At 52.6% G+C, this 14,707-nt stretch overlaps 1 long non-coding RNA gene across 1 annotated transcript; it reads left to right on the top strand.

Moving 5' to 3' along the window:
• The first annotated feature begins 8,071 nt into the window (after positions 1 to 8,071).
• LOC123478224 (uncharacterized) lies at positions 8,072 to 13,441 on the top strand. Its single transcript, XR_006653375.2, has 4 exons — positions 8,072 to 8,167; positions 8,637 to 8,787; positions 12,740 to 12,882; positions 13,381 to 13,441. It is a non-coding gene; the product is annotated as an uncharacterized lncRNA (long non-coding RNA).
• The last annotated feature ends 1,266 nt before the right edge of the window (positions 13,442 to 14,707 follow it).

Here is a 14,707-nt window from a genome sequence, read left to right as displayed (position 1 = left end):
AGGCGTGCAGCTCTGATAGCCCACGCCTGGGGGAAATGAAGCAGAGATGTCAAGAGGAACCTGCTGGATTCTTGCTGGTGTCCCAGTGCCCGGCCCCCATGCTGTCCCCGCCCCTTCGGGTTTTCCTGCTTCCTTACCCTCTCTCTGGTGAATTGCCTTTTTCGAACAAGTGAGGGACTCTGTTACCCTGTCAGCATGTAACCCCTGCATGACACTAGGGTGTAAAAGCAACAAACATCATTTCCTAAATGAAGTTAATCTGACTGCAAGCCTGCACCTCCCTGGGGGAATTGGCCACTTCCGGTTTCTGGGGACCCTGCCCCATTGTGTGGGCCCAGTGGGAACCCAGGGGGCCCTGGGCCACAGTCCTGGGCTGTCATGGTGGCTGCTTCTGCTCCCTGAGCACTGCCCCTCCTCCAGGGGCTCTGAGTTATCCCCACAGGGCCCTCCTGGGTGGCCACAGACACACACGGGGAGTCCCTCAAACTGCTCTGGAACCTGGGGAGCTCTGTGCACTAGTCAAGGCCCATGCCATGTCCCCTGGCCAGTGTGGCCTTTCCCAGGCAGGAGCCCGAGGCTGGGCTCCCTCCCTGCTGGGCCTTAGGCAACCCGAGTGGTGAGTGGTCCCACTGGGGCCTGGGCTGGAGCAGAATCAGTCACTTCCCCACCCCATCTCCCCTTCCTGCTCTGAGAGCCTGGCTGGGGACACAAAGGCCTGGCTGTCCTTCTGGGGTGGGGGTGGGGAACATTCCTCTCATTTCATTCCTCTCTTGCTGTCAGTTACTTTCACAGCCATCTGCGCACTTGTAGCCACTGTGTCCCAAAGGGGACACCACGGTTCAGGGGAAGTGATACGCGAGTCTTGGTGGGGCCAGACCACAACCCCTGCCTGCCCCTCTGGGCTGACACTGGGAGCTGGGATGGGAGGACCCCGTGAAGCCAGCTTGGCTTCCCCAGAGAAAGATGAGGCTTTGCGTTTCCTTCCCCAAGGCTGGGTGGACCGAGCACTGGGCAGCAGTTTTTCCCTCCTCCTCCATCTGCCCTGAGGTCACTCAACACCCAGACTGGCTCTGGAAGCAGTGGTCTGCTTCCCGTTTAAGTGCTCAGGGCTCACAGGGATGCTGGCAGGTGACGAGTGCCTGGCGTGTGGCAGGCCCGGTCTTCCTGCACTGTGGCCCACAGCCCGGCCTCTGGCCACTCCATCCAGGCTGTCCCTCTGCTGGTCAAGGCCCAGTGCTGGCTGCTGGGGTGTGAGGCACAGGCACCCGCCCCCCATTTCTGATCATTTCCTCCTTCAGGAGGCGGAGTGGGCTTGCAGGCAGGGACCTTTATCTGGGCAAATGCCCAGATAACACCTCTCACGTCCTGCCCTTAAGAGGGAGAAAAAAGGGAATTCTTCAGAGTTTTCAGATGTGAGCAAATCTCGAGATGAAATTCTTATCTTTAAGCATCTTTCAGCAAAGAAGAAGTTCTGTGGCCAAGCTTTAGTCCTTAGTACCAGTGGAACAGAAATGGACATTTAACTTAGGGGGGAGATATGTAGTCCCTGCACCTCTACCCCCGCCCTGCCCTCCCTGCATTCAATGCTAATGACGCAGTGAAATCTTGCTGAGCCCAGCGACATCCTCAAGGCGCTCCTCAACCCAGGGCTTCAGGCAGCCAGCACTCTTCAAAGGATTTTTCGTGAAGTTCCCTCAACCTGCTCACCTTAGCTCAGGCCACCTGCAGCCCCAGGTCTGCACCGCCGTCCTCCCCCACCCTCCAGGGCTGTTCTTGCTCAGGGACAAAACACTGTCTACAGCAGGGGGCGGCAAACCCTCTCTGTACAGAGTCAGGTCGGTACATCGTCAGGCCCTGAGGCTGACGCTGCCATCATCGCTGTGTGGAAGCTACCATGGATAATGTGTCAATGAGAGGTGGGCCTGTGTGCTGATAAAACTTTATTGATAAAAACAGGCTCAGTCTGGATTTGGCCCGTGGGCTGCTGTTTGCCAACCGGGCTCTACAAAACAAGCTGTGGACAGCTCGATGTGCCATACGAGCCTCCCCAGGCTGATTTCTTTCTGCCTGTGCACTTTCACCTCCCATACTCCCTTCCTCAACCCCCACCCCACACACTGCCAATCCCGTAATACTCACAGTCCACCCCCACCCCACCCCATCAGCATGGTGTTCCTTCTGTGTGTCTGCATTTGCCGATTCCTCATCCTGACGCCTGGGCTCCCTCCTGCCCTTGGCCACCTGGAAGCCTCCTGCCTGTCCGTACAGATTCAGTGTCGCCCCTTGCTGGAGGCCTTTCCTTGCTCATCCACCCCCAGCCGCTCCCCTTCAGGCTTCCTCTCGCCTGACCTCTGAGGACACCAGCCTGGCTTGCCCCCTTTTCCTAGGCTGCCTCCTGGCTGCTCCTCTTCCTTCAGTTCTGTCAGTCTCGGCCCTCCCTGCTCTCACCCAGGGTGTCTCCTCCCCACGCCCTCACCCCCCCACCCACAGATGCTCCCAGAGGCAGCCTCCAGCTGGGCCCCTGTGGAGCGGGCAGCTCTGGGCTTCCCTTGCCTCCCTCACCTGTCCACGCTGAGCTCCTGGGCGTTGCCCCCACCTCCTGTGTCTCTCCCGCAGCCCCTCTCTGTGAGAGGGCGTCTGAGCCAGACATGTTTTGGGAGGTCACAACAATCCCTTGGGCACAGCAGTCTGTCCTGGGTCCCTGCCCTTGGTTCCACAAGACACCTCTGCCCAGGGGAGCAGGAGCCCGGCTGGCCAGTCCACCCTCCCCCGAGGGGCAGGGAGGCTTGGGGTAGGGGTTGGAAACAGACAGCACTGGGGTGGGAGCTCGGGGTGGGGGGGGCGAAATTCCCCCAGCCCAGGGATGGGGAAGCACTTGCAGTGAGAGAGAGAGAGAGCGTGAGCGCAGAGCGCTGGGTGGGCAGGGTCAGAGGGGAGGAGGTCAGGGGACAGTGGGCAGGGTCTGCCCAGATGTTGAGGGGACTTCTAAGGAAGAGCGATGTGGCCCCATGGTTGCTCAGCCAGGCTTTGCGGCTCTGCCTCTCCTTCCACAGCGCTGGCTCCAGGCCCCTGAGCTGCTGCTCTCTGCCAGCTGGCAGGTCCTCAGCTCCTCTGAAGCTCCCTCACACTTTGAGTGGCTGCCCCCAGCCCCATCTCCACCCCTGTGTCCCTCCTTCTTCCTGAGGGCTGCCCCTCCTTCCCTTAGCCCACCAGTCCTGACGCAGGGTTGAGAGCAGGGAGGGCAGGGCTTGCTGCAGTCCCCGTGGGGGGTGGTTGCAAAGCGAGGCTGGGCGGCTCCTTCAGGGGCCTGGGGTGGAGTCAAGCGGGCACAGACGCCGGCTGGCCTGTCTGGCTTTGGCACAAAACCCTGTGCCCTGTGGTCTCTCCTAGCCTGGACTGCCCGGCGAGCAGGGCATGGGGATGTCCGCGCCATCTCTACGGTGTGGCGGGATGTTCGCCGGACCTCTCCGAGGCTATCTGCCTGCCGGGGCACAGCCTTGAGAGAGGCGCAGTGGCCACCGAGAGCCACAGAGGGCTCTCCTAGGGAGTGTAGTTTTAGGGGACTTCTTAATATACCTTTGGTCCGTTTGGTTTTTCATGTGTTGGAGTGCAGTTCCTGTGACCTCTCTGCACCCCCACCCCCCCTCACCCCTGCCCTCCAGACACCCTGAGACCTGGACGGGGCAGGGACAAGCAGTGATGCAAGATGGGGGGCGGGGTAGGTCGGCCTCATCCTTCAGGAGCAACCCCACCCCTCCCACCAGTCCAGGAGGACCCCAGCAGTCCAAGAGCACTGCTGAGAGCTCAGAGAAGTGAAGGGGCCCCTACAGCGGGGCGGGGCTGGCTGTCCTGGCCGGGAGACCCTCATTTTCTGTTGCTTGTACCCAGTAGGTGCAGATTAGCAAGAGGTTTTGCTTTGGAACAAAACCCTTGGGCGGGTCTGTGTTGGGGTAACGGTGAGAAAGGGGGGTGCTGAGAGGTGGGGGCACTTGACCCTTCATTTCCACCTGAAAGCGCTGCTCACAGGTTGGTGAGTCAATTCATTCAGCAAGAATTTATGTCTTGGAGACGACACACAGGCCCTGAAGGGTGGACAGCATCGTGTCTGTGGTGAATGGAGGTGGCTGCGGAGGAAGGGGCTGGGAGAAGTGAAGGACCCGCAGGGCGTTGCCTGGCGGAGGCTGGATCGCTGAGGCTGGTGTGGTTGCCGCTTCCATGTGACATTAGATTTTCCTCCAGCATGACGAGACAGAGAGGGTCCCATGTGGATGTTCCCTCCTTGTTGCCCTTGCTTCCAGGAGAGCAGGACCACACTGTGCCCCACTAAGGCTTTGTCTGTCTGTCTGTCTCTCCTGCTAGGCTGAGGCCCGGCCCTAGCACGGTGCCCGTACACCGTCGGTGCTCAATAGGTGTTGTCTGGAAGGAGAGGCCACCTGTCCACTATCCGTCTGAAGACCCAGGAGCCCCCTCCTCTGGAGTCCTGAAGGGGGTGTGACCACTCCTAGGGCTCACTGTGCCGGGCACTGCCAACCCTCCACAGGGCAATGGTGTTCTTTTCTTTCTGGCAGCAGCCTTTGGGTCATTAACAGTGTCTTTGAAATGAAACCTCTTAATTCCAGGAGCAACGCTGCCTGGGGGCGGGGCCTTCCCCCAGAGCTCCAGGCGGCGCCCTCCCCACGAAGCGCGGAGTGGGTCAGCAGGGAGCGTGGACCGTGCACAGGGGCCATTTTAGACAGTAGGCCAAGTAGAAATTATTTTTAAGTGAAAAGAATTGAATAGAGAGGTCTTTTTAAAATTCTCTACTTCGTGTTACTTCTTTCCTGGATAAAAAGCACAGAGGGTTTTAATAGCTTAAAAATACTGGATTATGTACATACTGTTTTGTAGTTGGATGTTTGAACTTTAAAATCTGGGACAGGAGGTGCTCTGGGTCAGACGAGGGGCCCCCAGGGAAGAGCGAGGGCCCCCAGGGAAGAGCAAGGGCCCCCAGGATCTCTCTTCTGCCATAACCCCAAGGTCGTGACCTAGGGGTCTTTGCGGACTTATTACCCTCCCTCCAAATGAAAATATTCCCTCCACCCCACGCAGAAAGTCATCACCTTCCTGGGGCTGTTTATGTGAACTTGCCAGTCTGGATCAGCAATGACTTTCCCACGTGTCTGAGGCTCTGCCCCACACCCCGCTTTTCTCTTTGTTCTCAGAAACCAGAAAGAGCCAGCCCGCCAAAGCCAGGAGGGGGCTTCCAGGAAACATCTGGGCAGCCACCGCTGGCAGAGGTGAGCTGTGACCCTGGCCAGCTGCAGAGCTCCATGCCCCCTCTGGAGGCCAGCCTGCCCCCCACCTCTGAGAACCCCACCTCCTAGGGTGTTCCTGGGTTGCCTGGTGTTTATTTTCATTTCCAAAAGCTAATTAAGATCAAAGTGACTCTGCCGTTCACCCTGGGGGCACCGTGGTCTGGACAGGCTGTAGCACAACCTGGGCCAGCCCTCCAGGGACACCAGCCTGCCGTGGGCTCCGGGTAGCCATTAGCATAGTTTTCCTCCTTGGGAGCATGCTTGGAGATTTAGGTGATGGTGACTAATCTCTGAGGAGGATGAAGGGCTCAGGTGGAGTCATGTGGAACCCAGTTGACAGGTGATAACCCAGCCAGTCCCTGAACAGGTGTGGCAGAACAGCTCCCAGCCTTGCGTTTCCGGTCTGACTTACCTGCTGAGCAGGTGTAGCAGGTGGCAGGGAGCTGCCAGGGAGGGTCACCCCGCCTCTGCCCAGGGGCCCCTCTGCGTGAGTGTCAGAGGATGTATCTCCCTGTGGCTCCACCGGACGTTCCATTTCACTAAACTTCAGGATTTCTCGCCATGCCTTTGTGTTGGTGCCGATCGAGGCAGTCATTCCCAACCACCTCGGAGGCTGCCCAACAGGTTTTCGAGACCAAGAAGACCCCCAGACTTAGAAGGACAGGGGGGGTTGTACCCACTGAGACGCCCTGAGGCCCAGAACAGAAGGGTGGGACAGGGTGTCGGTTCCACCCACCTCCTCTGACCAAGTGACTCCGGTTGCTTCTCACTCAAGTCAAACCACGAGGAGGGGCTGTGAGTTTTTCGAGAAAAATCAAACTCAATTTTTTTAATTAAAGATTTTATTTATTTATTTTTAGAGAGAGGGGAAGGGAGGGAGGAAGAGAGAGAGAGAAACATCGATGAGAGAGAGAAGCATCGATTGCTTGCCTCTTGTATGCGCTACGACTTGGGACAACCCACAACCCAGGCATGTGCCCTGACCTGGGATTGAACAGGCGACCTTTCGCTTCGTGGGACCACGCCCAACCCACTCAGCCACACGGGTCATGGCCTCAAACTCAATTTAAAAAAAAAAATCAAGTTGTATGCTTGTCAACACGCTCCAACTGTCCCGTTCTGATGCCGTAACTATCCTTGGGGGACTGTGTCCCACGTGCTGTGGTTTTGCCAGCTGTGGGGACCTGGGTAGTCCTGTGGGGGACAAAGGTTGGCTCCCCTCCCGGGGGTTCAACAGTAAAGGCTGCACCCCATTCAGACTTGCACACATCAGCCTCCTCTGAGATAAGCTTCCTGGTTTTCATATCACAGCATAAACCAAACCGCAGAGGTTATGACTCCTCTGCGTTTCTTCTTTCAGGGGCCACCAGGCTGTGCAGTGCACCCGCCCACTTCCTGCTCACGTGTGTGGTCTGCAGGACCTTTTACTCCAGGAAGTGAAGTCAGAAGCAAAGCTTGAACAATAGTGAGGCCTCTCTCCCAGGGGCCCAGCTCCAGCCCGGGTTCCCTGTTCAGAGCTGGCCTGTCTTCAGCTCTGTAATCGCTTGTCTAATAAACCTCTGCCAAATTCCCCAACGCCAGGCCCCTGGAATCGAACATGGATTAGTTCTACACTCAGGCATGAAGATGTCGACTGTTATCTCTTGCGTTTATGTTGTTCCTTTGGCGGGGTCGCCCAGGTTCCCAGGGGAGCCGGTAGAGAAAGGCCTTCAGGGAGAAGCAGGCACTGCGAGGTGGGAGGCTGGGTTTGTGGGAAGTCAGACAGCCCTGGGGGGAGGCTGGTTTCTTGTTATTGCGAAGAGCAGAGAAAGCCTTCTGACAGACAGCTGGGCCAACTGTCAGTCAATCAGCCGTCGACTGATTGGGCGTGTTCAGCACACCTGTGTCCAGCCCTGGCTGCCAACATGGGGGACAAATAATGAGATCACACGGCAAGACCTCGCTCTCATCGCTAAGCCACCCTTCCCACTGGGTGTATAGGCAGGGAGCAGACCCTTCCCACCACAGAGGCATCTCTGAGCACTGTCCCAACCTCCTGCAGCCAGGTGGGACTTCAGCTGCTCCTGACTGTCCTCTCTCTGTCCTTCATACATCCCCATGGGCTCTAATATGAGTTGGGTGTCCTCGGTGTCTCTTCCCAGCTCTGCCACTTACTCCATGTCAACCTGGCAAGTTGGTCATCACTTCAGTTTCCTCACCTGCGATAAATGTTCCCACTTGTAGGGGTGCTGGAAGGATTAATAGGCTCCTGCATGTAAAATGCTGGCACCTAGTGGGGTTTCAATAAGCATTAGGTGGTGGTGTGGCTCTTTGTGCTCCGCCACTGTGGCTGGCCTGCAGGGGCTGCTCCGTGGCTGTATGTGGGACAGTGGGCGTGTGCGAGCATTGGCCTGACTCTTCATTTTTCTCTTCCCTCCAGCATAGCCCTTCTCAGTAGTCATGCCAGGATGTAGAACCCTCCCCCCGACCCCTGAAGGCGCTTTGGAGTGGCCTGCTGAGAACCCAGGTTCACAGGGGCACCCTGAACTGAGCCTGCTGTCTGTCACCTCCCTCCCCAGGTGAGGTCACAGCTTGCTGCAGGGGCATTGTGACCAGGCAGACCCTGATGGTCATGTAACTCTCTGAGCCAGCCCTGTGGGGCGGTGCATTGGTTTCCTCTGTCTCTCATTCTTCCCTGCCCTTCTTGTTCCCCCATGTGTTTATTTTATCATCCATCCAACAAGTCTTTTTTTTAAATCCTCACTCGAGGATACTTTTCTTTATTATTGATGAGAGAGAGAGAGAGAGGGAGGGAGAGATATCAACGTGAGAGAGAAACATCGATCAGTTGCCTCCTGTACATGCCCGGACCAGGGACCAAAACCACAACCCAGGTACGTGCCCTGATGGGGGATCGAACCCACAACCTTCTGGTGCACAGGACGATGTTCCAGCCAACTGAGTCACCAGGCCAGGGCTATCCAACAAGTCCTTATTGGCCTGTACCATGACGAGGACACAAAGACCACAAAGATGATGAAATAGTGCCTGTCTTCAGTTTGGAGAGAGAGGCCAGCATGCCACCATGCTGACTGATGTGTGGTGACAGCAGATATGAGGGAGCCCTTGCCACACAAGCCTCTGTGAGCCGAGACGTGCCCTTCTGTGGCACGCAGGGCCTCGCTCACACCTGGGGTGCTCTCTGCAGCGCTCCTGTAGCAGAGCCTTGGGAGGAGGCGGCACCTCCAGGCCCTGGCGCGCTGGGGTGCTTCTCCCGTGCGCCAAGCTTTTTTTGTTCTTCCTGTTTAGGAACTTGAAACAGAGAACAAAGTGGTCAGATGCTGTTTTATTGTCTCTCTGAAGTCCTCAGGTACGTGACTGGGGAGAAAGTTTCCAGGCCCTTGGCTTTCGGTTTCATCTGGTCACTGCGATAAGGTTCTGGAAGGGCTCCTGAGTGGGGCACCGCCTCCCTGTGCCGGGACCAGCGCAGGCGATGCAGGTTCTGCCTTGAAGGGTGAGTCTGCCCACGAGTGTCCGTCGGCCGCTGGCTACTTCCTACATGCGCTGTCCTCCCTCATCTCTGTTTGGGGATTGTACATGGCCCTGTTCTTGGAAGAAGTATAAACAGAACCGTGTCCCCTGCCACAGCTGGCTGAGCCAGAGCTAGCAGAGGGAGCTCAGGGGTGTCATTAATTATTGACTGAGTGGATTCAGAGTTTCTAACATTTGACACGTGGAAAATGGGAACAAACTTTTAAAAGTGATCCAACTCTTGCTTGTCAATGAAATACTCCTGAGTCTACAGCCAGACAAAGCAAGGTCATTTCAACATGGGCCTGGGGGTGATGGGAGCCCCAACTTTGATTGCTGAACCTGGCACGTGCCCTGTCCCACACCCTCCCCTCTCTGTCTGAGATGAGTGCTTTCTTCCCGTAGCCTCAGGTCAGCCCTCAGTGGACACACTGACCTGCGGATGAGATTGCAGAGGCCCTGGTGTGAATTCAGCGAGTATTCCTCGCCACATGCACTTCAGGACAGAGAGCGCGGTGGACGCGCTGGTGGACATGTGGTGGGCAAAGCTCATGCTCAAGTAATTTGCAGGACTGCCCGCCAACCATGTAAAAGGGGGGTAAAAGGGGGAGCTATACATTTGCAGAAATGACTTTTTTGACGGGTGCTGGCTCTAATGCTATTTTGCAGGTTAGTGCTACAGGAAGGTGATGACCTTGTACTTGAGCTACCTAACAAATGGGATCACTCTGGATGGTCCAAGACAAACCTTCCTTTCTGACATTATATAGGGAAGATGTTATGTTACTCAGACTTTCAAAATCTAAGCATGTAAAAACCATACCCGCATAGTCAAATAAGCTTGAAGTAGACCTAAAACTGGCATTTTGTTTGGCAACGTGACTTCCCCTGGGAGGGAGCCTGGGACTCCCAACGCAGGCCACCACAGCTTGCTTCGCTAGCCTTCGTATAAACATGCACAGCAAAGGAATATCTTCAGCGGCTTAGTATAAATATGCAACTTTTTTTCCTGCCAAAATGATCTTGTTAAATAATCTTCAGAGTTGTTGAAAAGCTATTCAAGATGACACTACAATTTTCAAATAAATCTATGTGGCAATTACATTTCATCTGTTTAAAAAGCTATAGTCACACACTATGTTGTTAGTCATTTATGTAGCTATATGTCCTGAATGAATAAATTCAACACACTCTGTGCTCCAAATAGGTTTTAGGTTGTACAGTCAGTTAGAATGTTCTGACTCGAGCCAAATGAAGATGTTTAAAATAATCATGCAAATTTGATTTTAAACATGCATCTCAAATATTTTATATCAACGTCCTCAAACACCTTTTAAATAGATTTAATCGCACTGGGTCCTGCTCTAAATATAGTACCAAGATGATAGTGATCTGCCCTTGTTACCGAAAAGTGAATCTTCTAAGACAGCCCTTCGGAAGAGAGACGTACAGGCAATCCTACAGAGTCTGAACGTAGGGCATCGGGGTTGAAAGAGACACGGAGGCCCTGGTGGGGTGGCTCAGCTGGTTGGAGCGTCGTCCTGTGCAGCAAGAGGTTGTGGGTTCAATCTCCGGTCAGAACACGTGCCTGGGCTGTGGGTTCGATCCCTGGTCAGGGCGTGAACGGGAGGCAACTGATTGATGTTTTTCTGTCTCGCTCTCTCTCTCCCTCTCTTTCTCCCCCTCTCTCCCTTAAAAAAAAAAAAATCAATTAGGACGAGGATTTAAAATAAAAAAGAGTCACAGAGCAAAGAATCAAAGGTGGAGACAAGGGCAAATTCGCATGCCAGGTGTGCTCAGGGGCACACTCACGAGTGTTCTTTGCCCAGGAATGCAGACCCAAAGCCCGGGAGCTGCATGCTGAGCAGCACGGGGATGATGTGAGTGAGTTACTCGTGGGGGCCGGGATTCAACGGCCAGGAAAACCCAGGCGCCGCCCAAGGGGCTGACGGGTTCAGGTGGTGGAAAGAGCAGACACTCTGGAGTCCTTGGCCCGGGGCGGATTTTCTGCCCCAGCACTAACTCGCAGGTGCAAGTGGTTGACCTCTGTGAGCCTCAGTTTCCTCATCCTGACAATGGGCTAACAGCAGTAGGCGTGTCGGTGAGTTGATTTGAGTCATCGATAAGGCGAAGAATGGAAAGTGCTTTCCCCACAGCAGGGTCTCACTGGACATTCTCAGTCCCCTCCCTTTCTTTCCTTTCTCCACCGCCCTGATGCCAGCTGCGGGTGCTCCCCGTTTTTCGTGAAGGGCAAGGGCAGGGTGCAGTTTTAGTGGCAGCGTGGGCAGAGTCACCTGAGGGCTAAAATCAGCACTGACTGCTAAGCCTTAGCTTCGGCAGGAAGTGAGAAACAACGTGGTAATTACATATTACATCCATGTCCCGGCATTTGAACTGCAGCTGCTTCTGAGTGCAAGCTGTGGGGGGTGGGTGGGGTGGGTGGGGGGCGGGGCTGCCCTCAGGGACTCACCGTTTGGCAACTGTGCCAACACAAACCATGCGTTAGTGTTGTGCCTGAGCCCCACATGACATGAGCAGAAGGTTTTAAAAAGAAACATTTCATTACATGTTCTGGATGAAGGAAGAAATGAGGGAGCTGACAGAGACCAAGACCGAGGCCGAGTGAAGGCCGTTCCGTGCAGTGGACGGCGACAGTGTGGGAGCAGCGACCGTGGCAGGGGGCAAGGAGACATGGGGGGCAGTCGAGCCGTGCCCCAAGGTAGAAAACTTCTTTGCCCATCCTACTTAGAGGGAGCAGTCACTGCCAGGGGAAGCTCTATCGCTTCTTGCCTTAATCCAGCCTCATAAAAGCTGCATAACTAGCCCAAGAAGCAGAGAATTTACCATAGTCTGACGCTGTTTCATACTGAACCAATCCTTTATTTAATGGTGAGAGACACAAAAAGAGATAAAAGATGCTGCCTGCCTGCCATGGGAGCGGATGCCCAGAGCATGTACGGTGGTGGCAGGTGTATGCGGGAAGTGACATGCAGGCAGAGAGGCATGGGGAGCGTTGGGGGGTGGGTGGCAAGAACAGCCATTCTCAGGGGAAGGGGTGAGAGAAAGAGGCTTGTCTGCGGTGGTCCCTGTCCCGTCAGGAGTGTTTAGACCTGGAGGGCCAAGTGGTGGGGAAGGAAGGATGAATGTAAAAAGGAATGGAGAGAGCTCAGCCTGGCAAAGGTCTATAGCGCAAGTTTCTGAAGGCCACAGAATTTAAATTTTTTCCTGTGGGTATTTCAGGACTCCCAACACACCCAAACAGAATTAGGAGATTTTTTTTTAACAGTTAATAATCCATACATGTAACAACAATATAAGTTTAAATAATAATTACTCTCTGAACAAAGGATCTTTAAGTTTTCAGGTTAACCCAGCAGCCCTGGCCGGTGCGGCTCAGTTGGTCGGAGCGTCACTGGTAACTAATTCCTGGTCAGGGCACACACCTGCGTTGTGGGTTCCGTCCCCGGCCCAGGTGTGTAGGATCCCTGGTCTGGGCACATACGGGAGGCAGCCAATCGATGTTTCTCGCTTGCATTGATGTTTCTGTCTCTCCCTTCCTCTCTCTAAAAGCAATGGGGAAAAAATGTCCTTGGGTGAGGATTAAAAAAAAAAAAAAGAGTCACCCAGCAAGCAGGTTTAGATTTTTCAGCTAGAACAGAACGGATGAGAAGACTGCAGATACAACGGTCTTATATTTATTTACACACATGTTACAGGAGGATTCAAAGCATTTAGAGACAGATGAAAAACAGCACATGTTTTAAAAACGTCTCGACACATCTGCTATTGAAAACACCCTTTGATCTACTTACAGGTGATTAAAAACAGCGACTTAATGAACTTGAAATACAATGAGGTTGTACTAACTTGAATAATTGCATTGAACCTCCACAATTACCTTGCAGGGCTAAGAACGTTTATTGTCCCCATTTCAGAGCTGAGGGAATCAAGGCAGAACGTGCTGGAGAAGGACTGAGAGGGAGTGCTGGAAAGGGGGTGCAGCGCTCCTGGCCCAGCCCTGTCCTCTGGGTTAAATAAACCAAGACCCCTGAAGTGTTGAGAGCAGTGATCTGCAGAGGTAAGAACTTAATAAGTTAGCTATTGCAGTGGTATGGTTATCCCACCAGGCCGCTGCTACTTTTCCTTATCACCGACGTGTTAGGGTATGAGTGTCCTACCTCTTTTAACTTCTGCTGCAGCTGAGGATAGCAGTGCACTTAGCCCCGTCTGTTCCAATACTTTCACTTTCTGGCCTCTCTGATAGTTAAATATTAAGAAAAAAGGTGAAGTAAGTATGTTCTACAAATATTCCTAAGTGTCAGCATTTCCAATAAAAATGAAAAAATATGTTATGGAGACAGAGACCCTTATTCCACTGTGCTAATCACGAACTCCACTTCTACGAGAACAGAAACTGCTGAGATTAAACAACATCCGTAGAAATGTGTTTTGATCCGATGGCTTTGGGGATACTTTCTGTAACTCTGGGAGCATGCAGGTCTGTGTCTTATGAAGTGGAGCTAAATGAGTTCAACTGGACTTCCTGCTACGTGAAATTTTACCTGCTTCCTAAAAGGTGTTTCTGTTCTGATCGCCTGTGGGAAGTGGAGCCAGATGATGGAATGCATTACACCGTGGTTCCTGTATTTCATAGGTAAGGCTTCCTGACCCCACTCGTGACTTTTGGCTGCTTCAGTGAAGGTGCTGAAGGCCTTTGCTTCTCCATTACTTCTCATTTTCCTTATAAAGGGGGAAGGGGACTGTGCCTCTCATGGCCTCATTAACAAAGACATGCCTCTTAAAGCGACTTTTATTTTATATATCCGGACAATGCACAGCTTGCTAATTGTGGTGGACAGCATCCTTCTGGGAACTAAACCTGGAAATTCTCCACTCTCCAGTCCGCACACTCTTCAGTAGTCCTTAAAACAGAAAAAGGAGAGGAAAATACCAACAGCTCCTTTGAGACAGTAGCCTAGATATTCATCTGATTTTTCTCGATATGTTTCCTTCCAGAAATAAACAATAATTATTGTCAGTGCCTCTGCTTTCAAAATCAGCTGATTTAAAAATGTCATTAGTAGATCAAATATATAAGGTAGAATGTGAACTAAGAAGATTCTATGATTCTAGTAATTTAGAATGTGAACTAAGAAGATTCTATGATTCTAGTAATTTATAATTTTTAAACCTCATTTTGTTATGATGAGACTTTATAAACCTGATCTTTAAAATGAAGTTTTATTTATTTATTTTACCAAAAAAATGCATCATCTTTGGTTTCATCAAGGGAAAGATGCAGGGAATGTGTACCTCAAGGGGAATCCAGTGAAATCTCGCACACTGGGTAGAATATTTGAGAAAGGAGTATAGTACTGCTTGGCTTTTAGGGATAGTAACTATTTTAGGTCCCCATGGACCTGGTGTGGTGGTTTAATTTCTTTTGTCATTTGTTGCAAAAGATGTGGTAGGGCTAATATTATCTTACCTTAAGGGTTAAGGCAACTCGGACTCAGGGCCTTGCCAAAAATCAGGTTGGTTTTCTGACTTTGAAGTGCAGTGTGCATTTCTGTAGCTCAGATTTCCACCCAGGACCAATTCCATGTCAGAACTTACTCCCCAGAGAGGCTCCGATGAACTCATTCACAGTGGATGTGAATGACTGAATGGCCAAGAAAACTCAGTGTACTAGTTTTTTGTTTTGTTTTTTTTTTGTTTTTTTTTGAGTAAACCTGGTTGCTTTGTAGTTATAACTCAGAAAATGAGAGCTCTTGCACCTGAAGCTGGACATCAATGAAAAGCCTATTTATTATTATAATTTAATGGATAGTGCTTTCAAAATAGAAATTCACTTAGGTTTACCTAGTAAGTTAGGTTAACCTAGTAGTCAGGTTAAGAAATAC

Source organism: Desmodus rotundus, chromosome 10, assembly GCF_022682495.2.
Source record: "Desmodus rotundus isolate HL8 chromosome 10, HLdesRot8A.1, whole genome shotgun sequence".
Classification (NCBI taxonomy): Eukaryota; Metazoa; Chordata; class Mammalia; order Chiroptera; family Phyllostomidae; genus Desmodus; species Desmodus rotundus.
The sequence above is the reverse complement of the archived record's forward strand: the minus strand, read 5'-3'. Positions and strand labels throughout refer to the sequence as shown.